This window comes from Harpia harpyja, chromosome W (genome assembly GCF_026419915.1).
Source record: "Harpia harpyja isolate bHarHar1 chromosome W, bHarHar1 primary haplotype, whole genome shotgun sequence".
NCBI classification, from domain to species: Eukaryota; Metazoa; Chordata; class Aves; order Accipitriformes; family Accipitridae; genus Harpia; species Harpia harpyja.
Window position 1 is genome coordinate 2,039,111 of NC_068968.1, and position 24,937 is coordinate 2,064,047.

At 40.5% G+C, this 24,937-nt stretch overlaps 1 pseudogene; it reads left to right on the forward strand.

Moving 5' to 3' along the window:
* LOC128136024 (ciliogenesis and planar polarity effector 1-like) overlaps positions 1-16,346 on the forward strand; it is a 42,052-nt pseudogene extending 25,706 nt beyond the window's left edge.
* Positions 16,347-24,937: the final 8,591 nt, after the last annotated feature.

Consider the following 24,937-nt stretch of genomic DNA (forward strand, 5'->3'; position numbering starts at 1 on the left):
GCCAGGTGTTCCGGGTGTGACTGAGAAATGAACCATGTCCAGTCAGCACACAATAAAATATTGGCCAGGTGTTCATGTTGCTATCTACAGAAGTAGATAACGATAAAAGTGGTAGTCAATCATAGGTAATATTGTCCAGATGTTCATGTTGCTATTTACAGAGGTGGACAATGATAAAAGTGGTAATTAATCAGAGGTAATACTGTCCAGATGTTCGGGTTGCTATTTACAGAGATGGGTAATTATAAAAGCAGTAACCAATCACAAGCAGTAATCAACTATTCTCATCACAAATACTGGAATTCTGTCTGTAGGAAGACTTTGGTTGGAGATTAAAGTGCTCTTTGCAATTCCTGTTTAAAATCTAAAACTCATTTATCTAGATACCAGATTATTTGAGCAAATGCTTACAAGTTAAATCACTGCATCTAAAACTAGACATCAACTTTGAAGAAAGCTAGTATTGGAGATGATAGACTATGGAAAATCAAGACAAAGAATAAAGAAATAGTTTCTCTGAGGAGACTTGAATTTAGATTTATTTGTCTTTGAGGACAGTACAGATACAGTCTGACTAAAGTATTTAAAGTAGCTGCGGATTGGTGAAAAATAAATTTTGCATTTCCATCTAATACTGTTAGAGTTGGAGAATGTGTGTTAATACAAAAAAAGAAGATATTTGCCAAAAGAACCCAATGAGTATTGCTTTATTTTATATTTAGGAACAGCTGGATCATTTATCCTCTTTAATTAAGTCTACATGAAAGGTTTTGGGGGGAGAGGGCTGTGGGGGTTTTTCGTTTTTTTCTTTTGAGAAGGCTTTTCTCCCACATCAAGAGAGATTTTTCTCTTGGTTTTGGTTTGCATTTTCTGTTTTCTGACAAGTGCCGCTTGTATTTTACTTACAACTTACTGCCAAAATGTTGTGCGTGCTTCTAACTCTGCATGATTATGTATGGGGGTTTTGCCTCTCATAATGTCTTCAGTGATAATAATTTGGAGTAGTTTAATACCAGTTTTGTATTACTGGTGCTGAAGGCCAAATCTTATTGTATATCTTTTTGTATAGAGTATATTTAATTAATTGTCACATAGCATCAGTGAGAATTGATGCTTAATTGATGCTGACAAATATCTCTTATTTCATGATTCCTTTAGATAATTCGGAGGACTATTGCTTCACAATGCAAAGGGGCAAAACTCAGGTTCCACAGGCAACTGTAAATCCAGAATTTCTCAGTTCTATAATAGAGAAAAGGATATGAAGTTAAGCATAAACATACTATATGAAATTGGATTGCTTTTTTAAAAAAGATACCTGATACTTTAACTAGTGAATATTTTTATTTTTATTGTTATTATTAATAGAGTCCAGGTAATCAATATCTGAAAGAATTTACGTCTCGGATGGGGGACGTGGCATCCGCATAATTCCTAACATGGACTAGGTGGTGGCTGCATAATTCCTGCTACAATTATCAACTTTGTAAAAGAGAATCTGAATTTTATTATTTCTTGTAGTATCACATGCAGTTGTGTCAGATCTTCTCAAATAAATGACCAAATTTGTAATATGAAATATTCAGGAGAGCTAAATGATTTTGGTGATTCTGTTCTGTGCTCCTGTTACTTTTAATGAAAACATGAAAAAATCTTAGGTGCCCTCTTTAAGCATTATTAGCATTAACAGTGTTGGAAGCTGACAGTCTTGAATATTGTTACGTAGTTGTTACAAGACTTCACTTTTTATAGAACGTCAGTAGTGAGACATAACATAACACTTGCAAGACAGAAAAGCAGATTAAATATTCTCCAACAGCAGGTGTACCTCTAGGTAGAAAACAAAGTATCTATCTGTTGCATATGAAGTGAATTGTACATGATTGTTTATAAACTTAGTGATATGCAAATGGGCTCTAGATTTCTGATATAATTGATATCATGGTTTTCTCAAAGAATTCAGATAACTTCCACTCTCTTTAGTGTAATTTTCCTTATGCTGGGATGAGAGTTCACAACGTTAGTTTATTTTTTTTTTTCCCTGGATCTGTAATCTAGCTATGTTCATATGTGTGCATGTCAGAAAAATAGATGAAAAGGCAGTTAATATCTTACACAATTCCGGAGATGGAGATTCCATAACCTAAAGGCATTTGTGACATTTCATCTTCTGCTGCACTAAAGAAACAAAAGATTTTTGGTATTAGTATTCTAAGACATTGGTGTGTGTCTTCTCTGACAATTTTTTTTTCCTTTTTTTATAAAGGGAGCTTCTGTGAGGGAGATATAAATGTATTCTTAACCAGATGATTTTGAAGTTACGGTGCAGTTTATGCCTTCCATTTTCTTTTTGGTAGATCATGTGTGTTGGTTACATTTTTTTCTGGAAACAGCCCATCTGAAAGACTATTAATGTCAATAAAATATTACAGCTATACAAAAAATAATATTAATCTTGATATATTGGGTTTGCATGGCAAGGATTTAGTAGCGGGGGCTACTATCCATGTACTAAGTAATAGAGTGAACCTTGCCATTGAACTTTGTGAAGTTGTGCTTTTATAAACTCCTGTTAAATCACTTTTGCTAATACCCTTGATGGTGATTCTTTGAGCAGCCCAAACCACTCATTCATGACATGGGCTCCAAGATGGACTCGCCGCTGGCCAAAGCGCAACAGTGGTAGTGCCTCTGTGATAACATATTTAAGAAGGGGAAAAAAAAAAAAAAAAATTGCTGTGGAGCAGCAGCCGGAGGAGATGAGTGAGAATATGTGAGAGCAATAACTCTGCAGACACCAAGGTCAGTGAAGGGGGGGGGGGAGAGGTGATCCAGGCACCGGAGCAGAGATTCCCCTGCAGCCCGTGGTGAAGACCATGGTGAGGCAGGCTGTCCCCCTGCAGCCCATGGAGGTTAACAGTGGAGCAGATATCCACCTGCAGCCTGTGGAGGACCCCATGCCAGAGCAGGTGGATGTGCCCGAAGGAGGCTGTGACCCCATGGAAGCCTGTGCTGGAGCAGGCTCCTGGCAGGACCTGCAGACCTTGTGGAGAGAAGCCCATGCTGGAGCAGGTTTGGTGGCAGGACTTGTGACCCCATGGGGGACCCACGCTGGAGCAGATCATGAAGAACTGCAGCCCATGGGAAGGACTCACACTGGAGAAGTTCATGGAGAACTGTCTCCCATGGGAGGGACCCCGTGCTGGAGCAGGGGAAGAGTGTGAGGAGTCCTGCCCCTGAGAAGGAAGGAGCGGCAGAGACAACATGTGATGAACTGACCACAACCCCATTCCCTGTCCCCATGCGCTGCTTGGGGGGGAGGAGGTAGAGAATTTGGGAGTTTAGTTGAACCTGGGAAGAAGGGAGGGGTGGGGGGAAGGTGTTTTTAAGATTTGGTTTTATTTCTCATTATCCTACTCTGATTTGATTGGTAATAAATTAAATTAATTTTCCCTAAGTCGAGTCTGTTTTGCCCATGACAGTAATTGGTGAATGATCTCTCCCTGTCCTTATCTCGACCCATGAGCCTTTTGTTATACTTTTTCTCCCCTGTCCAGTTGAGGAGGGGGAGCGATAGAGAAGCTTAGTGGGCACCTGGCATCCAGCCAGGGTCAACCCACCACACTTGGTTTAAGTGAAATTTAGAGAGAAAATTTACATGAACATTGATTATATCACAGCAGTGTTTATTTTACAGTTACATACTAGCCTGCAATCTGAGAGGAACAGCATACTTAAACTAAAAGTCAGATACTTACATTATTTCTACTGTTATTATCTTTTTTAATTGCAATTACCAGAATGTCTACAAAGTCAAAATATTTTTATAAGAAGGAAATTAATCATGGGAATTATTCTGTACCTCATATGACTGAAGATCTTAATGAAGTGGGACCATTTGTTCAGGAGTTAGACATAACTAACATCAGAAAGTGAAGGTTTGTTTTTATGGTATATCCTTTTACTATGGTCTGACATATAAAACAGTACGAGTTTTGCCTGAATAGGATTATACGTCCCTCTAATCAGAAATGGAAATGTTTTCACTGTTCTACTGAAATTATTATTTTATCATTATTGTATCAGTTTTATATTATAAGTAAATTTTATACAATTGCTTTCTCAAGACTTTTTTCTGATCATGTTTTTTCACTTATGTAACTTTGCTATAGAGATAGGACAATGTGTATTAACATATTCTCTTATTTACTTTCATTCAAAATATTCATGTGAATGCAATTTGAAAATGGTAAGAAAGAGCTGAGTATGCATAGATTAAGTTTATCATATTCATACCATGAAAATAAGCCTTTTTTTTTTTCTTCTGATGCATGCATCATCACTGGTAATAACACAAATTTTGAATTTGCCGAGATCTCTCTCAACCCCTTTCTCCTTGCTAGGGGAAAAAGTGGACTAATATGGCCAGTTGACAGAAATCACATAACAATGCTGTATGTCATGTAGTTTTCTGATTTAGAGTAATTGTGTTTATTTTGTAGAGTTCTTTGAGGAGCTATATGAAGCTCCAATAGCTCTGTCAGGATCAAACCTGTAGAACATCAAAGAGGAAAGGCAAATTACTATCTTGCATAGAAGTGGCAAATTATTATGCATACTCTTTTCAAAATATCCTGAATTTCTCAATATATTTAAGAAATGGAAGACTTAAAACCTTTAGAATTCGTGAAATTGTTTCCCTACTTAAATGAATAATAAAAGTCACAAATAATTAAACAGTAGTAAAGTGAGATCTGCTGTGAGAACTTTTGAAAACTGATTCATTGTAACTAAACGTGTGTATATGCCTATATAAACATTATATATAATTACATTAAATCTATATAATGTATAACACTATAAACATATAAGATCATGCATGCACACACATATACAAAAGCATGTAAATTAAAAAAATACAGATGGTCTTCTGGTTAATAGACCAGATTCTTATGTGTATTTTGTTGTATTAGCAAGCTCTATTAACAACTTTTTTTTCTTTAAAAATGTGTGCTGTCTCTGAAGTTGTCACAGGGTGATTAAGTAAAGACTCTACCACATGTTTGCTTGCTTGCTTGTTTTTATACATTTACTTTAAAGATGTTTATTTTGCTCCTGTCTGAAAACTCAATCTGGATCTGTAAATGAGCCTTGTTCTCATGCATCATCTTTGGTTATAAGTCTCCTGTCTTTGAAATTGGCTAAGGGCTATTATGCTGAAATGTGAATTGCAAAAGCATTGGTTTGCTTACCTGTAGTACTCTAGATTCAGTGCAGTTAATAGGATTAGAAACAATTAGTGTATTGTGCTCTTAATTCTACAATGCATTATTATTGTGAATCTCTGGCATGTGTAAAATCATGCATTTGTTTTTAATTTCTTAGTTTGTAAATAGTTTGTGTAGAATAGGGTTTTTTGGGTTGTTTCTACATTTTCATCCTTGCCTAGGAGGTGTGAGATTAGCAGAGTATATTTCCAAGGTACTATATGGATATGAATTTGAAAATAAAAACTCATAATAATGACTTAAAAAGATGCTCAGATGAATCATTAGGACATCTCCTTATTTCTGATCTGTAGCTGTCCTCTGAGAAGTATGTAATTTTGACTATTTTTCAGTCAGATTTTTTCAAGTGGCTGATTAATCAAAAGTATGTTTGCCTTAGGCTAATACAATAATACTTTATTGAAGCAGAAGTGGGATATAAAACTATACAACTTCAGATGCATCTTTTTATATTCCAGCATGTCTCCATTTTGGATGTAGATAGTCCCCAGGAAGACCAAAAGGTGGAAAAAAACAAAGGAAGGAAAGGCTGAACAGAATGTGAGAGAGACTTTTTGTTGTTTTAATCTCTTTTAACTTTGTTTAAAAATCTAAAGTATTGTTAACTATTGAATCCAGTCCAATCTCAATGGGTTCTCGCTGTTGTTTATAGCAACAAAGTCATAGTTTGAAACAAAATTTAAGTAATCTATTTATTTCACATAACCAGTCATCCATCCAGCACTTTGTATATTTTAGTAATGAGCAAATAAGAGAGGCATGGTTTGTGGGAAGGTGTAGTATTTTATATCTGGGCAAAGGATAGAGAATAAATGGAAAAGCTTTCAGATATACAATTCCTTCTCCAGATCTGAAATAGGAGCAGCATCTTCAGGCTAAATACAGGTGGAGAGCTGTTATTCTAGGAAATTTAACAGTTAATTTGTTACACAATTTAAAAGAAAGAGATTGGTGTCTAGGAAGCAGAAGGTAAGATAAAAATGGATAGGTTAGTTCCTGAAAGAGGGAGGGAGATATTTTACACAACTTAAGAAATTCAAGAAATTTACTTCATTATAATTTTTTTTTTAAATTTCTTTTAAAATATATCTTTACATTTATAATATAATGTATATAAAATTATAGAAACAGTCCATAAACCTGATTGTCTGTTGTGGTTTAACCCCAGCCAGCAACTAAGCACCATGCAGCCACTTGCTCACTCCCCCCCACCCAGTGGGATGGGGGAGAGAATCGGGGGGGGGAAGTAAAACTCGTGGGTTGAGATAAGAACAGTTTAATAGGACAGAAAGGAAGAAACTAATAATGATAATAACAACAATAATAAAAACCCAATAATAATAATAAAAGGTTCTATATATATTAAAATATACGTATATAAAATGAAAATAAACCACATAAATTATTGTAGTGTTTACAATACTAATTTTTTTCTTTCTTTATAGCATGACTGAAGTTGTTACTAGCACCATTTCTCACTTATTCTCTTTAGAACAAGATGCAGAAGTTCCCGGGTAAGATAAAACTATAATGTTTTATACAATAAATAATGGACTACCCCTACTAAATTTTCAGTCTCAAGTAACATGATGTGTAGATCTGAGTATAAAATATTTGCAAGTATAGTATATTGTACCTGCAAACTGTAGTACTAAGTAGCCTTTTCTGAAACCTCTTTGTACTGTAATCCTTGAGGATCATGTACTCTCTTGCATGTTGTCCAGAATATCACATGAATCAATCAAGTTAATTCAGAGCTACCAGATTTCAAGAGAAGTGATATTCTTGTTCTCTGGTTCCAGACAGAATCATTATAATTATATAATATTACTATAGAAGATGTTATTGGTTTATGTAACAATACATTATAAAATTATATTAGTTTTATTTAAAGTTAATAAAATGTATATGTCTATCGTAGTTTAAGCCCAGCCGGTAACAAAGCACCACGAAGCCGCTCGCTCGCTCACTCACTCCTCCCCCCCCGGCCCCGGTGGGATGAGAAGAAAATATAAAGGCAGGCTCGTGGGTTGAGATAAGGACTGGGAGGGATCACTCACCACTTATGGTCACGGGCAAAAGACAGGCTCAACTTGGGGAAGAAACAAAATCAATTTACTACAAATCAAATAAAAACCAAGGATATTAGGAAGTAAAACCAAACCTTAGAACACCTTCCCCCCAACCCCTCCCTCCTTCCCGCCTCAACTCCTCTCCCGGTTCTCTCTCTACCTCCTTCCCCCGGCGGCGCAGGGGAACAGGGGATGGGGGTTGGGGTCAGCTCGCCACACATTGTCTCTGCCGCTCCTTCCTCCTCAGGGGGAGGACTCCTCACTCTTCCCCTACTCCACCGTGGGGTCCCTCCCACGGGAGACAGTCCTTCACAAACCGCTCCGGCATGGGTCCTTTCCGCGGGCCGATCTTCAGTCAGACTGCTCCAGCGAGGGCTTTCCCATGGAGTCACAGCCTTCTTTGGGGGCATCCCCCTGCTCCAGCATGGGCTCCTCCACGGGCTGCAGGTAGGCATCTGCTCCCCCTCTCACCTCCATAGGCTGGGGGGGGGGGGGGGGGGGCGGGGACGACGACACAGCCTGCCGTCTCACCACGGGCTGCAGGGGAATCACCTCCTCCAGCGCACCTCCACCTCCTCCTTCTCCGACCTTGGTGTCCGTATAGGCGTTTCTCTCACATTCCAATCTCCTCCCCACTGTAGGTTCCCCTTCTGAAATCTGTTATCCCAGAGGCGCTACCACCGTCGCTGATTGGGTCGGCCTCAGCCAGAGGCGGGTCCAACTTGGAGCCGGGGAAGCTTCTAGCAGCTTCTCACAGGAGCCACCCCTGCGGCCCCTCCCCCACTACCAAAAACTCCGCCACACAAATCCAAAACAATGTCCTACAGTAACTGCATAAACATATGCCTAATATTTCTATAAACAAGGAGAAAGTTGGAATTGGGAAAAGGGGTCAGGAGTCAGCCTCAGGCTTCTAGAACAGTCCTCTCTAATATGAGGGGGTTTTTCAGTTTAGAGAAAGATCTGAAGTGATTCAAAGAAACTAACTCAATAGTTTGATTAACTATTAAGTAGGTATTCTTTATTGGCAGCGCTGGATGCACGGGGGGATCGCTCCACCTATCATGCACACCGTCGGGTTTAATTGTGCAGGTTAAGTACATGTTCTACATACATATTCACTAGATTTCCAAGAAATGTTATACATATTCATTAGTTTCCCGGGAAACTATTAGCATATGTAAATGTCCTTTACACAGGCGCATTGAAGGTCTCTGGTGGTCTTCAGGAGTCCTCTGGTGGTCTTCCATAGTCTTCCTCACTTGTCCGCTATTTGACCCTCCTCAGGTGATTCTGCGCAGTATGGTCCTTTACATGTTTTGATACATCAGTGCTTGTTAGTGTTCTTATTATCTAAGTTTTCATTAGTAGTATAGAACCATTTGGCTAGTTTAAGCTAAATTATCTACAAGGACGAGAACAAAGGCAGGAGTTATCTTTTCCAGCCCTATCTATTCAGGCAAGGCCTCTACTTGTGCCTTCTTAACAAGATCATAAATTCATCAAACATTTAATTAAGTTTTGTGATCACTCATGGTTCCTTCTTGCTCATCACTCCCAAGTGCCAGTCTCTGACAGGCTTAATCCTTGACAAACACCAGTCCTTGGTATGTAAAGTTACAGAGAGACAATCATTAAGCAATAAGCAGTTCGTTCTCTATATCAGAAGTACACATCCCTTCAGATTCCATTTTCATGTGTCTCTAGTCTCCTTTCCTTCTTGAGTTTTTAATGCCAGCTTTTCTTAAAAAACCTTTCTCCAACTTTAGGGTTTTGTGCCATGCTTACACATTCTAATTGTCTTCCAAAAGATTTCCTGTGCCCCTCACACCCATTACATATCCAAAACCCTTTCCAATATTACTCGGTAGCCATTGCTTTACACTTCTGTTTTATTTCTTCATATGTTTGTAGACCATCCTGTTCAGTTGTGAAAAATCCTCCAAAGGTTGCCTGTACCTGTAGCAACATCAGCATTTTTCTTAGAGAAATGTCTTTTGGGTCAATTTCTATTCATGTAGATGAAGTCCTTCAGTTTCTTTATAACTTCATGTAAATTCTAACCCTCTCTTCTTCATTTAAGTACTTAATCTACTTAACAGTCTTTACCTACTATAAGATCTAATTATCTCTGTGAGTAATTGGAAAATTCAATATATTGTATCATCTGGTACATGTTATTTTAATTGTTTTCTGATCTGAAATTTTGTTGTTGATTTTTAATTCCAAATAGATAAAGGCACATTTAATTATTTAAGTGAAAGTAAATCTGCTATCTTTCTTGTTTCAGCTAATAATGTCCTTATTCATTTTCCATCACCTGTTTGGTTTTATGACTAACAGGCCCCCTTTCTGTCAAATCATTGGTTTCTGCCTGTATCTAGCAAAGATAATGTTTCGGATAACCCTGTGACTAAAAAAATCAGCTAGAGCTTATGTCTTTACTACTGTTTTTCATCCAGTATATTAGGAATCATTAGGAAAAAAGATGTCATACATGCTCTTCAACGAAGATTTTGCAGTGTTAATTATTAAATTGATCCTACAAATTAATTATGCTTTAGAAAAATGAAGATGTCTAAAATTTTCTGGATTGATTTAAGACAACCTAGCATAGGTGTTCTGAACTACAAATGTTTGTAATACTGTTGTTCTTTTCCTTCTGGTCTTAAGTTATATAGAGATTTGTCTAAGCAATGGTCAGCCTTCTCAGACTGTTGTGTCAACTATGTCAAGTGTTGCCTCCAGTACTTCCATTTGTGCAAAGAAGCAAGACATCAAGAAAGAAGTCCCTACAGAAGAGAAACTAAACACATCAGAAACCGTCAGGCAGATGCTCCAAGATGAAATGTTTAAGTTAGTTCAGGTGAGAGCATCTCATTATTGAAAATAGCATTCACAGTATAAACTATGCTATTTAAAACAATAGGGACAATTACTATTTGTATTGGCTTTGTGTGGCAAGGTTTTGGTAGTGGGGGGGTTACAGGGGTGGCTTCTGTAAGAAGCTGCTGGAAGCTTCCCCTGTGTCCAAGAGAGCCAATACCAGCCGGCTCTAAGACGGACCCGCCGCCGGCCAAGGCCAAGCCAATCAGCGATAGTGGTAACACCTCTGTGATAACATTTTTAAGAAGGAAAAAAGTTGCAGCGGACCCAGAAATGGCAGCAGGAGAGAGGAGTGAGAACATGTAAGAGAAACAACCCTGCAGACACCAAGGTCAGTGAAGAAGGAGGTGATCCAGGTGCCGGAGTAGAGATTCCCCTGCAGCCCGTGGTGAAGACCATGGTGAGGCAGGCTGTCCCCCTGCAGCCCATGGAGGTCCACGGTGGAGCAGATATCCACCTGCAGCCCATGGAGGACCCCACGCTGGAGCAGGTAGGTTCCCAAAGGAGGCTGTGACCCCATGGGAAGCCTGTGCTGGAGCAGGCTCCTGGCAGGACCTGCGGATCTGTGGAGAGAGGAGCCCACGTTGGAGCAGGTTTTCTGGCAGGACTTGTGACCCCATGGGGGACCCACGCTGGAGCAGTGTGCTCCTGAAGGACTGCATGCCATGGAAAGGACCCATGCTGGAGCAGTTCATGAAGAACTGCAGCCCATGGGGAGGACCCACGTTGGAGAAGTTCATGGAGAACTGTCTCCTGTGGGAGGGACCCCATGCTGGAGCAGGGGAAGAGTGTGATGAGTCCTCCCCCTGAGGAGGATGAAGTGGCAGAAAATAACGTGTGATGAACTGACTGTAAACCCCATTCCCTGTCCCCCTGTGCCACTGGGGGGGTTGGTAGAGAATCCGGGAGTGAAGTTGTGCCTGGGAAGAAGGGAGGGGTGGAGGGAAGGTGTTCTGAGATTTGGTTTTATTTCTCATTACCCTACTCTGGTTGATTTGTAATAAATTGAGTTAATTTTCCCCAAGCTGAGTCTGTTTTGCCTGTGACAGTAATTGGTGAGTGATCTCTCCTGTCCTTATCTCAACCCACAAGCCCTTTGTTACATTTTTCTCTCCCCTGTCCAGCTGAGGAGGGGGAGTGATAGAATGGCTTTGGTGGGCACCTGGCCTCCAGCCAGGGTCAACCCACTACACTGTTTTAAAGGTATTCTGTGTTTTGTTGTTTTTAAAAATTTCCAGTGCCACATAACTACTATGAAAACTTTTTAGACTTAACTCTTGCTTTTGACTCAAGAAAATGAGTAATATTATAATAAAAGTTTGAGTGTGTTTTAGTTCACATAACTTGGTGTGCTCTAATAGTATAGATTAGGAATGATTCTGAAGCTGTAATAACTTTGTAGCTATACTAGAAATTATTTTTTGTTAGTATATTGAAACAATTGTGTGACTTTTCATTTACTTAAATTTCACAAAATAGTGAAGGAATTGGTCTTGCTTTAGCATAATCTGTCTGTGGCAGGTATGTAATGTATCTTAAAAGAAAGTCCAGTACAATAAAAATCATACAAATGAATCATTATTGAAACTTTGGGATGGGGTTGTTTTTTTCACCTATGTTAACAGGATAATGAACAGTTATAACATAGTCTAGGCATAGAATTTTTGCTAAGATCCCTGTTAAAGGTTTTTACAGTGTTAACTTTGTGTGTGTATCCAGCTACAGCAAATCAACTTCATGAGTTTAATGCAAATAGTGCAGTTATCCTTTGCCAACCTGCCAAACGTGCAACAAATTTTGCAACGGTATCCATCTGTTCACCTGGAAGGAAGCTAGCCTGCACAAACTGCCAAAGACAATGGCCCTTAAAAAACACAACTGCCCACTCAAGATAAAGGAAGAACTGGTCAAAAGAGCTCTGATTTTCAACCAAGGAATAGTTTAAGAGATGAAAGGAACAACAGCCATATAAAAGTAGGTATATCAAAGTGTAATTTATGAAGACTGTTCTATATATCTGTGTCGTGGTTTCAGCCCAGCTGGTAACAAAGGACCACGCAGCTGCTCGCTCACTCCTCCCGCCCCCCTCCGGTGGGATAGGGAGGAGACGGAGGAGAGAAAAGAAAAAAAAAACGGAACCTCGAGGGTTGAGATAAGGGCAGTTTACTGGGACAACACAAAAAAAGAGAAGTTACAACAACAACAACGGTACTAATGAAAGAATATACAAAAAAAAAAAGTGATGCACAGTGCAACTGCTCACCACCCGGAACCCGACGCTCCGCCACTTCCCCCAATGAAAGTCGAGAGAGCTCCCCCCGGCCCGCTCCCCATTTATATACTGAGCATGATGTCACATGGTATGGAATAGCTCCTTGGCTAGTTCAGGTCAGCTGCCCCAGCTGTGCCCCCCCACCTCCCAGGTTCCTGTAAAAATTAACTCTATCCCAGCTGAACCCAGGGCAATCTGTTATCTGTCCTGTTAAATTAGGAAAAGTTTTTGTAGTGATTGCTGTAGACAAAAAAGATTTATACCATTTTTGTGCATATTTAATGCATGGTTGCTATTTCAAGGTACTTGTAAATGCTTTTTTGTTTGCTTTTCTGATTTAGAATCATCTGAATGTGAATGTTTCCTTAAGCCTATTAGAAAGCCACAGCAGAGAAGCACGATTTATGCAACTGTCTCAAGATTTGCATTCTTCAGCACCTACTAAACCACTTCATCTCCTAGCTCCTTCCTCAGACATCCAGAAAACACACAAGTTTATCCCTATTGAAAAAAACCTGAATTACTCAAATGGATTTAATTTGCTTAAGCTTGAATTAGGTTATCATTTCAAACCAGCATTTTTTTACATCCAATAGGAATGTCATCAGCTTTTGCTAGACCACCCCCAGTACCATGAGTAGCTTGGAGTTCATCAGATTCCTTATGGAACCATCAGTCATCATACACACCAAGAAAGAGTAAGTCAACAGCACATTTGAACATGAGTAGATATGACCCTGAGATCCCAAGGCAAATGCATGAGGAAGAGAAAAGATGGGCAGAAACTGTGCATAAGGGACCTCCCAAACACCTGAATCTAGATCAGTATGAAGGACAGCAAGAAGTTTCACCTCAGTAGCAGTTTTCTGCAAATGTGAATATGGACAAAGCACCGATTACCCAGAACCCTGCTGGTATTCCACTATTGCACTTGCAACTTGACCCAGTACCTAGACTTCCACCAGTTGTAAGACAGCCAATCACTACTTTAATTACCTGTTAAACCTGTAACAAAGGAGACTGACTGCAGAGAAACACTACAGCGCACAGGAATATCACTACTCTATGCTAATTTACATTAAAAAAAAGAACATACTGGATTTTAATAATATATTTTTCTAAGTTGCAGGGATTTTTTCAGTTTCATGGTTTCTTATTCATCAAAAATAAGTTAATGTTTCCAGAGTATGGAATTTGGAAGTGTTCAGCACAGCTACCAGAAGGGATCCAGAACTATGGTACCTTCTTATTGACATGTCAATATGAGACAGGCTGCAAGCTTGGAAATGTTTTTAACAACCTTAGATTGATTCCACATTCCATAGTTCAACATTCAGACCACTAGTACTGAATGTATAAGGAATCTACTAACTAAAATACTGGATAATATGTGGTAAAAAAATAATTCTGTTTTTACAGAAATTTAAATAGAATTATTTACAGAAATACAAAAAAATGCAGTAAGAAATCCTCTTTTGTAAGGGCAGAAATAGAATGTGAAAAGGCTTGGTAAGAAAACTTTGTCTTCTGGATGTTGAGAACTTGATGTTTTGAGAAATGTTCTGATAGACTCTCATATGCTGGCCCATTACAGTTGAAAAGAACAGAAATGTTTTTCTTGAAAGCTGCTTCTTCAGTCCTTGTCTACATTGCACGCTTCCTAACTTCATCCTCAACCACACACATTAGAAATGGAAATATTAGTGAAATACATTCTGTGGAGAAAATTCATATCTTTTAGATTACTTTCAGGAAATAGTTTACATATGTGCGCATTAGCTGAGATTCTGGTCTGATGCTGTTAGTATTACCTTTTCACTTTCTCCACAAATTGCTGCAGGAGTTGTGTTTATATAATGCGATCCAAACTGGACCTGCTCTGTTCATCCAATCTGACTGGGGTTCCCCCCTCTGTTTCCTTTATCATTGTTTCATTTTTGCTTCTCTCTCTCTGAACACTTTCAGGCACCAAAACTCATTCCACTTCAAGATCTCATTGCATTTGAGCAATGCCACCAGCATCATACTATGCCAAATACTTCCTTTGGGCAAGACCAAACTGAACCTATCCAGTTACTAAAAACTGATGTTGAACCATTTGAACTAAAAGAGATGTGCAGAATAATAGAAAAAGGCAAGCCAAATGTTTAAAGCAGGTCTTCATTTTGAAAGACTTACTGGTAACCTATACCTTCTAGCTTTGAAATCAGTGGGAGTTTTTACAACAGCTTCAAAGAAAGTGGGATTGGATGTAATTCTATTGGAGGAGAATAGCATAGCAAATATTAGTAAAGACAGAAAATGTATAGCACTAGGGCATGAAGAGGTTGTTGCTGTTACCAGGCTGATAGGAAGAAGATTCAAGGGGAAATGTTTTTTGTACCTGTATCTGTGGTTTAAAATGTTGCTATCATCTGGCTGTTTGCTATATACTGTTTGTGAAATGCTTTGCTGGTTACACAATGAATCTTAATAGGTTACTGTCCGCACTGCAGATCATCACTGTTAGTAGTAATCTTCAAGAAGGAAAGGGTTACACTCTTCTAATATAATTCAAGATATAAGCTTTGATTCTGAATCCAGTGATCAGCAAAATTTCTGCTGAAGGGATAGTTTATTTTGTTTTGCTAGGTATGTTATTTGTGACTTTTGAAATTTGATTTATACTTCGTTGATTGCACAAACACTTAAAACAGTTTGTTTAAACTGCATGTATATCTTTTTGTTCAGTTCTTATATAATGTCAGTAGAGTCCCAATGCTTCACAGATCCGTGTTTTCCAGGGAAGAATTAATGGCATCATTGCATCTAGAACAGAACACTTGCTTCTGATTATGATGCTTTTAACTCTGGCAGTTGGAAACAGACTCTAAGATGAGTTTTTCCACGAAGAAAAACAATTGATACATAAGTAACTGTAACTGGAGTTTAGAATACCTGTTTTGATATTATCAGTTGAAACAATTGAAGCTACAATTGTTGTCATAATCTACTTATCAGATATTAAAGAAAATTTGCAACTTTTTAAGTAAAATAGTTAATTAGAAAGTTTCAATGATATCAGAGGGTTTTTTTTGCTGGAGTATTTCTTATAGATTCCTACAGGCATTTTGTGTAGTAATTTTTTTTTTATACACAAAATATAGATATGGAATATTATACAGTTTGTAATATTTGATATAAATAAGTTATTAGACTATTAACAGATTTTATGAGGTCCTGCAACAATTTTAGGTAGATTTCTGGTAGGCAAAAGTAATGTTTTGAACTGATCTGTATGCAACAGTTGTGTTTGTCTTTTCCACTTTTATTTCAGTGTATATTTCTTCATAGTAGTATTTCTTAGAAAACAATGATAGATATTTTTATTATTTCAGTGCAGTTCTTATTTTTTATTTGTAATTAATATGTTGACAGACAAAAGAGGCATGATAAGAAACAAATGAAAGAGAAGGAGGAAAAGAAGAAACCAAGTGTGTCCTTCTGCTCAGATGACTCCATCATCAGTATTAGCAATACAGTGATGGTTGTTGAATCAGAGACTGGGGTATAGAAAAATGTTTTTTTTCTTTGTCTTTTTCCATTCAAATATTAACAGGAAAGAAAGAAGCAGCAAACTACAAACCAAAACAATCATGTAAATCTCTTCCAGGCTCTACCCTAGAAAACAGTATACATCTTTCATTCATATACTTGCATTTCCTGTAAACAAGATTTATTTTTATAAAGTATTCCAAGGTTGCTTTTGTTTTTCCTGGGACATGAACTTGTCTATTTTGATAGGATATTTGTCTCTATGTTTAAAGTAAATATATACACAAACACTAATTGCTAAAAAAAAAAACAGTTTAGCCTAGCAGTAATTCTAGGACAAATGTCCCAGGTTTTACTCTTTTCACATGAGGCTAGATGATGACAATATAAGAGTGAGGGTGGGGAGCACGAGGTTTCGGTTCTGTCTCAGCCAAGAAACTGAGAAGAGAAACACTTCCTCAAGCTGGGTTTTGATTTATACAAATCTACTGTTTGTTTGTCTAGGCCTTTTTGATATCTTTTAACATCTCTGAGGGTTATCCTTGCAAGTACCAGATTTAAAGCTAGGGTGTTCACTACCCAGAACAGCAGGCTCTATTTCTGGTCCATACCGTACCTTCTTTGAGACTTCCTTGTTCAGCACAGCAGCTGGAAAGCCTCACCAGAACTGAGAGATGTTAATTATGATACAGCACATGCTCAAAGAAGAGTGAGGAATTTGTGTTACTGTCACCTCAGATTTACTGCAGATCCCCCCAAGGTACATACAAGAATGAATGTTACTTAGTAATTCCACTAAGTAGGAATGGATCAGAAGAATTAAAAAAAGGGGTAAGAAAAGTACATTAAAATGATTTTTTTCAAATCATTACTCAAAGGAGGTATATTGGAAAGTTAACAGCATCAAGAAATCCTTTAATTGGGATTGGAACTATTTTTTAAGATAATTCTTTTTCTCCTTATATTGGGATCAACAAGCAAAATCTACCTCTTACCTTTGAGATGATTTTTTTCATTTCAATGGGCAAGTACAAGTATTATTAATGCTTTGAGTGCTGAAATAAAATAAATCAAGGAACAGAAGTTTGTTAGATTTCAAAGGAAAATTCTATAGTAAGACAATTCAACTTGTGTAGTCTTTGGGAAATAGAAGCTACAGCATCATGGCTTATGGGATCTGTCCCCAGAAAATTAGGAAAACCTTTCCAGATTTACAACTGATATTCAGTCTTTTTTGGGATAGTCAGTCTTTAGGGTATTAGTGTGGAGAGAGATGCAGGCAAACTTAAGATCTCGTATCAATTATGTGTAAACTCAGAATAATTCTCCTGAAAATTATAGAAGTAGTTTAAGATTTCTTAAAAATAAGTTATAATCTTATATTTATGTTTACAAACAATGGACTTCAGGAAATAATGAGAGTATGTTGGGTGAATTTCAGTGACTATGGTTCACAGTGATTTCTGTTCATGAGATTAATCAGAAGAATGCCGTAACCAATGCTTTCGAATTCTAAATCAGTTTTATTTGTTTTTAAAATATATTTTTCCAATTTTATTTGCCTGCATGTTCTAATGTCATGAAACTTAAGGCTCTTATATTTAAAAGAAACTGAATGTTTACAATATTTCTAGCTTGCAAAATGAAGACCATATATAGACCATATAAAGACTTATTTCTTTCTAGCACAGTAATTCAGGACAATATTTAGTCCTACCAGAGGAAAAAAATGCAATCCATTCTCCGAAATTTGGCCTTGGAGAAATAATGGAATCCCTTTGGCAGCAGACTGCCGGCCACAGTTTGCTTTCACTTGGAGGGATGTCCACTACACCTGGAATTGACTGCCCCAGGGGTGGAAACACAGCCCCACTATTTGCCATGGACTGATCCAGACTGCACTGGAACAGGGTGAAGCTCTGAAACACCTGCAGTACATTGATGACATCATCGTATGGGGCAACACAGCAGAAGTCGTCTTTGAGAAAGGGAAGAAAATAATCCAAATCCTTCTGAAAGCCGGTTTTGCCATAAAAGAAAGTAAGGTCAAGGGACCTGCACGGGAGATCCAGTTTTTAGGAGTAAAATGGCAAGATGGATGCTGTCAGATCCCAATGGATGTGATCAACAAAATAGCAGCTATGTCTCTGCCAACTAGTAAAAAGGAAACACAAGCTTTCTTAGGCATTGTGGGTTTCTGGAGGATGCATATTCCAAATTACAGTCTGATTGTAAGCCCTCTCTATCAAGTGACCTGGAAGAAGAACGATTTCAAATGGGGCCCTGAGCAACAACAAGCCTTTGAACAAATTAAGCGGGAGATTGTCCATGCAATAGCCCTTAGACAAATCCGGGCAGGACAAGCTGTTAAAAATGTGCTCTATACTGCAGCCGGGGAGAATGGCCCTACCTGGAATCTCTGGCAGAAAGCACCTGGGGAGACCCGAGGCCGACCCCTGGGGTTTTGGAGTCGGGGATACAGAGGATCCGAGGCTCGCTATACTCCAACTGAAAAAGAGATATTGGCAGCATACGAAGGAGTTTGAGCTGCCTCAGAAGTGGTTGGTACTGAAACACAGCTCCTCTTAGCACCCCGACTGCCAGTGCTGGGCTGGATGTTCAAAGGGAGGGTCTCCTCTACACATCATGCAACTGATGCCACGTGGAGTAAGTGGGTCGCACTGATCACACAACGGGCTCGCATAGGAAACCCCAGTCGCCCAGGAATTGTGGAAGTGATCACGGACTGGCCAGAAGGCAAAGATTTTGGAATGTCGCCAGAGGAGGAGGTGGCACGTGCTGAAGAGACCCCACTGTATAATAAACTGCCAGAAAATGAGAGGCAATGAGAGGCAAATGAGAGGACCCTGTTCACTGACGGGTCCTGTCACATTGTGGGAAAACATCAGAGGTGGAAGGCTGCTGTATGGAGTCCTATAGGACAAGTTGCAGAAACTGCTGAAGGAGAAGGTAAATCGAGTGAGTTTGCAGAGGTGAAAGCCATCCAGCTAGCATTAGATATTGCTGAAAGAGAAAAGTGACCAGTGCTCTATCTCTATACTGGCTCATGGATGGTGGCAAATGCCCTATGGGGGTGGTTACAGCAATGGAAGCAGAGCAACTGGCAGCGCAGAGGTAAACCCATCTGGGCTGCCGCACTGTGGCAAGATATTGCATCCCAGCTAGAGACTCTGGTTGTAAAAAGTATGTGTGGTGGGTTAACCCTGGCTGGACGCCAGATGCCCACCAAAGCCATTCTATCACTTCCCCCGCCTCAGCTGGACAGGGGAGAGAAAAATATAACAAAGAGCTTGTGGGTTGAGATAAGGACAGGAGAGATCACTCAACCAATTACCATCATGGGCAAAACAGACTTGACTTAGGGAAAATTAACTTAATTTATTGCCAATCAAATCAGTGTAGGATAATGAGAAATAAAACCATATCTTAAAACACCTTCCCCCCCCACCCCTCCCTTCTTCCCGGGCACAGCTTCACTCCCAGATTCTCTACGTAACTCCCCCAGCGGCACAGGGGGAAGGGGAATGGGGGTTGTGGTCAGTTCATCACACATTGTCTCTGCTGCTTCATCCTCCTCAGGGGCAGGACTCCTCACACTCTTCCCCTGCTCCAGCGTGGGGTCCCTCCCATGGGAGACAGTCCTCCATGAGCTTCTCCAACGTGGGTCCTTTCCATGGGCTGCAGTTCTTCACAAACTGCTCCAGCTTGGGTTCCTTCCATGGCATGCAGTCCTTCAGGAGCACACTGCTCCAGCGTGGGTGCCCCGTGGGGTCACAGCCTCCTTCGGGCATCCACCTGCTCTGGCGTGGGGTCCTCCACGGGCTGCAGGTGGATATCTGCTCCACCGTGGACCTCCATGGGCTGCAGGGGGACAGCCTGCCTCACCATGGTCTTCCCCACGGGCTGCAGGGGAATTTCTACTCCGACACCTGGATCACCTCCTTCTTCACTGACCTTGGTGTCTGCAGGGTTGTTTCTCTCACATGTTCTCACTCCTCTCTCCTGCTGCAGTTTCTGTGCCTGCCACAACTTTTTTTTCCCTTCTTAAACATGTTATCACAGAGGCGCTACCACTATTGCTGATTGGCTCAGCCTTGGCCAGCAGCGGGTCTGTCTTGGAGCTGGCTGGCATTGGCTCCATGGGACATAGGTGAAGCTTCTAGCAGCTTTTCACAGAAGCCACCCCTGTAACCCCTCTGCTACCAAAACCTTGCCACACAAACCCAATATAGTACGTCACGTAGATGCTCATGTACCCAAGAGTCGGGCCACTGAAGAACATCAAAACAACCAACAGGTGGACCAGGCCGCCAAGATTGAAGTGTCTCAGGTGGATCTGGACTGGCAACACAAGGGTAAATTATTTATAGCTCAGTGGGCCCATGACACCTCAGGCCATCAGGGAAGAGATGCAACATATAGATGGTCTCCTGATCAAGGGGTGAACTTGACTGTGGACACTATTGCACAGATTATCTATGAATGTGAAACATGCTACAGTCAAGCAAGCCAAGTGTTTAAAGCCTCTTTGGTATGAAGGACTGTACTGGGTTTGTGTGGTGGAGTTTTGGTAGCAGGGGACGGGCTACAGGGGTGGCTCCTGTGAGGAGCTGCTAGAAGCTTCCCTGGCTCCAAGTCAGACCCACCTCTGGCCAAGGCCAAGCCAATCAGCGACGGTAGTAGCGCCTCTGAGATAACATATTTAAGAAGGGGAAACCTGCAGTGGGGGGGGGGGGAGTGGAATGTGAGAGGAACGCTTAAGCAGACACAAAGGTCATTGAAGAAGAAGGAGGAGGAGGAGGTGCACTGGAGCAGGTGATTCCCTCTGCAGCCTGTGGTGAGATAGCAGGCTGTCCCCCTGCAGCCCATGGAGGTGAGCAGTGGAGCAGATGCCCACCCGTGGAGCAGCCTGTGGAGGACCCCACACCAGAGCAGGTGGATGCCCCCAAAGAAGGCTGTGACTCCATGGGAAAGCCCTCACTAGAGCAGTCTGTGACTGATGGACTGCACCCCATGGAAGGGACCCACGCTGGAGCAGATCATGAAGAACTGCAGCCCATGTGTCCTGGGTTCAGCTGGGATAGAGTTAATTTTTACAGGAACCTGGGAGGTGGGGGGGGGGGGGCATAGCCGGGGCAGCCGACCTGAACTAGCCAAGGAGCTATTCCATACCATGTGACATCATGCTCAGTATATAAATGGGGAGCGGGCCGGGGGGGGTCTCGGGACTTTCGGTGGCGGAGCGTCGGGTTCCGGGTGGTGAGCAGTTGCACTGTGCATCACTCTTTTTGTATATCCTTTCATTAGTACCGTTGTTGTTGTTGTAACCTTTTTTTTTTGTGTTGTCCCAGTAAACTGCCCTTGTCTCAACCCTCGAGGTTCCGGTTTTTTTTTCTTTTCTCTCCTCCGTCTCCTCCCTATCCCACCGGAGGGGGGCGGGAGGAGTGAGCGAGCGGCTGCGTGGTCCTTTGTTACCGGCTGGGCTGAAACCACGACACCATGGAAAGGACCCACACTGGAAGTTCATGGAGGACTGTCTCCTGTGGGAGGGACCCCATGCTGGAGCAGGGGAAGAGTGAGGAGTCCTCCCCCTGAGGAGGAAGGAGCGGCAGAAACAATGTGTGATGAACTGACCCCAACCCCCATTCCCCGTCCCGCCCTGTGTGCTGGGGGGAGGAAGTACAGAAAATCAGGAGTGGAGTTGAGCCCGGGAAGAAGGGAGGGTTGGGGGAGGGGGAAGGTGTTTTTAAGATTTGGTTTTATTTCTCACTATCCTACTCTGATTTGATTGGTAACAAATTAAATTGATTTTTGGTTTTGGTTTTTTTTCCCCAAGTCAAGTCTCTTTTGCCTGTGACCATAATTGCTGAGTGATCCCTCCCTGTCCTTGTCTCAACCCATGAGCCTTTCGTTGTGTTTTCTCCTTCCCATCCCCCTAGGAGGAGGAGTGAGCGAGTGGTGCTTTGTTGCTGGTTGGGCTTAAACCACGACAAGGACAGTGGCTGAAATATAAACAGTGGGAGGCCTGGCAGATTGACTATATCACACTCCCACAAACTTGCCAAGGCAAGCGCCATGTGCTTACAATGGTGGAAGCAACCACAGGGTGGCTGGAAACATATTCTGTGCCCCATGCCACCGCCCAGAACACTATCCTGGGCCTTGAAAAGCAAGTCTTGGGGTGACACGGCACCCCAGAAAGACTTGAGTCAGACAACAGGACTCATTTCTGAAATAACCTTATAGACACCTGGGCCAAAGAACATGGCATTGAGTGGGTATATCACATCCCCTATCATGCATCAGCCTCCAGGAAAATCAAACGATACAATGGACTGTTAAAGACTACATTGAGAGCAATGGGGGGTGGAACTTTCAAACATTGGGATACACATTTAGCAAAAGCCACCTGGTTAGTCAACACCAGAGGATCTGCCAATCGGGGTGGTCCTGCCCAATCAGAACTTTTACATACTGTAGAAGGGGATAAAGCCCCTGTAGTGCGCATAAAAAAATATGCTAGGGAAGACAGTCTGGGTTACTCCTGCCTCAGGCAAAGGCAAACCCATTTGTGGGACTGCTTTTGCTCAAGGACCTGGGTGCACTTGGTGGGTGATGCGAAAGGATGGGGAAGTCCGATGTGTGCCTCAAGGGGATTTGATTTTAGGTGAGAATAGCCAATGAATTAAATTATATGATGTTAATTGCTATATAATACTGTATGTCATCACTACTATGGTTGCTATATGCCATATCAACAGTATTACAATAAAAATTACCCAAATTAATGAAGGATGGACTTCAATGAAACTGGGCAAAGCGCAGTGATGATAGAACTGGAACTGGCTTCAGCATGCAACAGTCCAACACCACACACCATTGCTCCTGCCCTGAAGGACTACTGTGACAGATGGAGCCCAAAGGCATGGACTAAATGAACTCAATGGACATTTTTAGAGGGAAGGCCCATAGACTAAGAGAATGATATCTGTGTGTATATATCAAAAGACAGGAAAGGATGTATTGGAAAGTGTGGGACCTGGGCATGATGTAGATGGTGTAGAATAAGGGTTGGATATTGTCCTGGTTTCAGCTGGGATAGAGTTAATTTCTTTCCTAGTAGCTGGTATAGTGCTGTGTTTTGGATTTAGGATGAGAATAATGTTGAAAAAATTCTCATGAATTTGAACCAAATTGATTTTTCTCAAGGATTTATTACACTTTGTTTGCCTGTGCTCACAGAGCATATTTAGTCTAAGCAGGAAGCACAAATCCATTGAATTGCTCCTCTACACATGTATTTCTGGCTTATAGCAATTTAAGCACGGTTCAGCTTTTGTATTATTTGTGTACAAGCATAAATCCTAACAAGAGAACTAAACAAGTAAAAGAGAGAGAAGACTGTTGTCCAAAGACAGTGTAAGTCTTCAGTCTGTGCTTGTGAAGTCAAAATGAGAAACAGATGATTCCTCAAAACTAAATTAATTGTAGTGACAGACTTGGGTTGTTTCTAACAAATTTTGTAGTCCTCTATAATTGGGAAGAGTATTGCAAATAAGGGATAAGTGAAACAAATTCAGAAGTTATTTTGGGGGAAGGGTAAGGAGGAAGTGCTTTGAAAATGAGCTGATTGACAAAAAAAAGCTCTGTGTGTGTGTGTGTGTTACATCCAAACCTAGCACTATACATGGTTTAGTGCTCATAACTACAGCTTCCAAAAGACAGAGGCTACAAACACAGTAGTATCCTGTTTAATAGTCAGTCCCCTGGGGAGGTGGGAGTGGAAATCAGCTAAATCATCATTCTAGCTTTTAGCAACTAGGATACTTGTTTTCAAAACAAAAATATGAGCCTTTCAACACAGCTTCACTAAGTAAGTACAGTTATGGAGAAAAGCTCTTTTGAAGTCAAAACAAAAAAAATTTTTTTTAATAGTCACTGAAATACTGAGAAATACTTGCCACTCTATGTCACAAACTGTAACTGAGACAGTCAGTTATTTGGTAACATACTTTCACAACTCGTGTTGTAGAATCCCTTGCCTGGACAGATGATTGCTGAAATGCATGCCACACATTTGTACAACCACTGCCCTGGTGTTTGGTTGCCCAAGCTATTGCTGTTCTGCACAGGATAAACTCACCTCTCCCACCCCCTCACTTCCCCCAAAACCAACACTCAGGTTAAGGATTTTTTTGAAGACGATGTTTGGAAGAGACATTTAACATGGTAGCTGCAAGTAGTGTATGCAGTTGCATGTATGGCAATGAAAATTATTCCTTCCTAATATAGAGAAGTCCAAAATTAGGTGGGAAACCACATTTGACTCATGTAGAAGCTAGAAACTATGTAGTTATGTCTGATGGGTTGAACATAGACTGGCAAGAATTCCCTCAGAATAATTAAAAAATTGATTCCCTGGATGCCTTATAGGTGCCTCAGGTATAATTTGAGCATTGTGAGCACAATGAGAAAGGGATCAACAAAGTATGCACATTCTAGGATAAAAACTTGCAAGTTTCATTTTGGAAGGATCCAAACTAAGCTCTTACAACGTTTATTTTAAATAAATGAAATATGAAAATACTATGAATTTATTTGTATATAACATTAACTTTAATATTTAGTCAAGGAACCATGAAATCTAAAAACTTACTACTTTAAGAACTCACCCATTACAACTCAGTACTTTAATGATGACAAATTCTCTGAGGGATATGGAAACACTTGTATGATTATGGTTTGTTTGCTGGTTTTGGCTGGGGTAGAGTTAATTTTCTTCACAGTAGCTAGTATGAGGCTATGTTTTGGATTTGTGCTGGAAACAGTGTTGATAATGCCAAGATGTTTTTGTTACTGCTGAG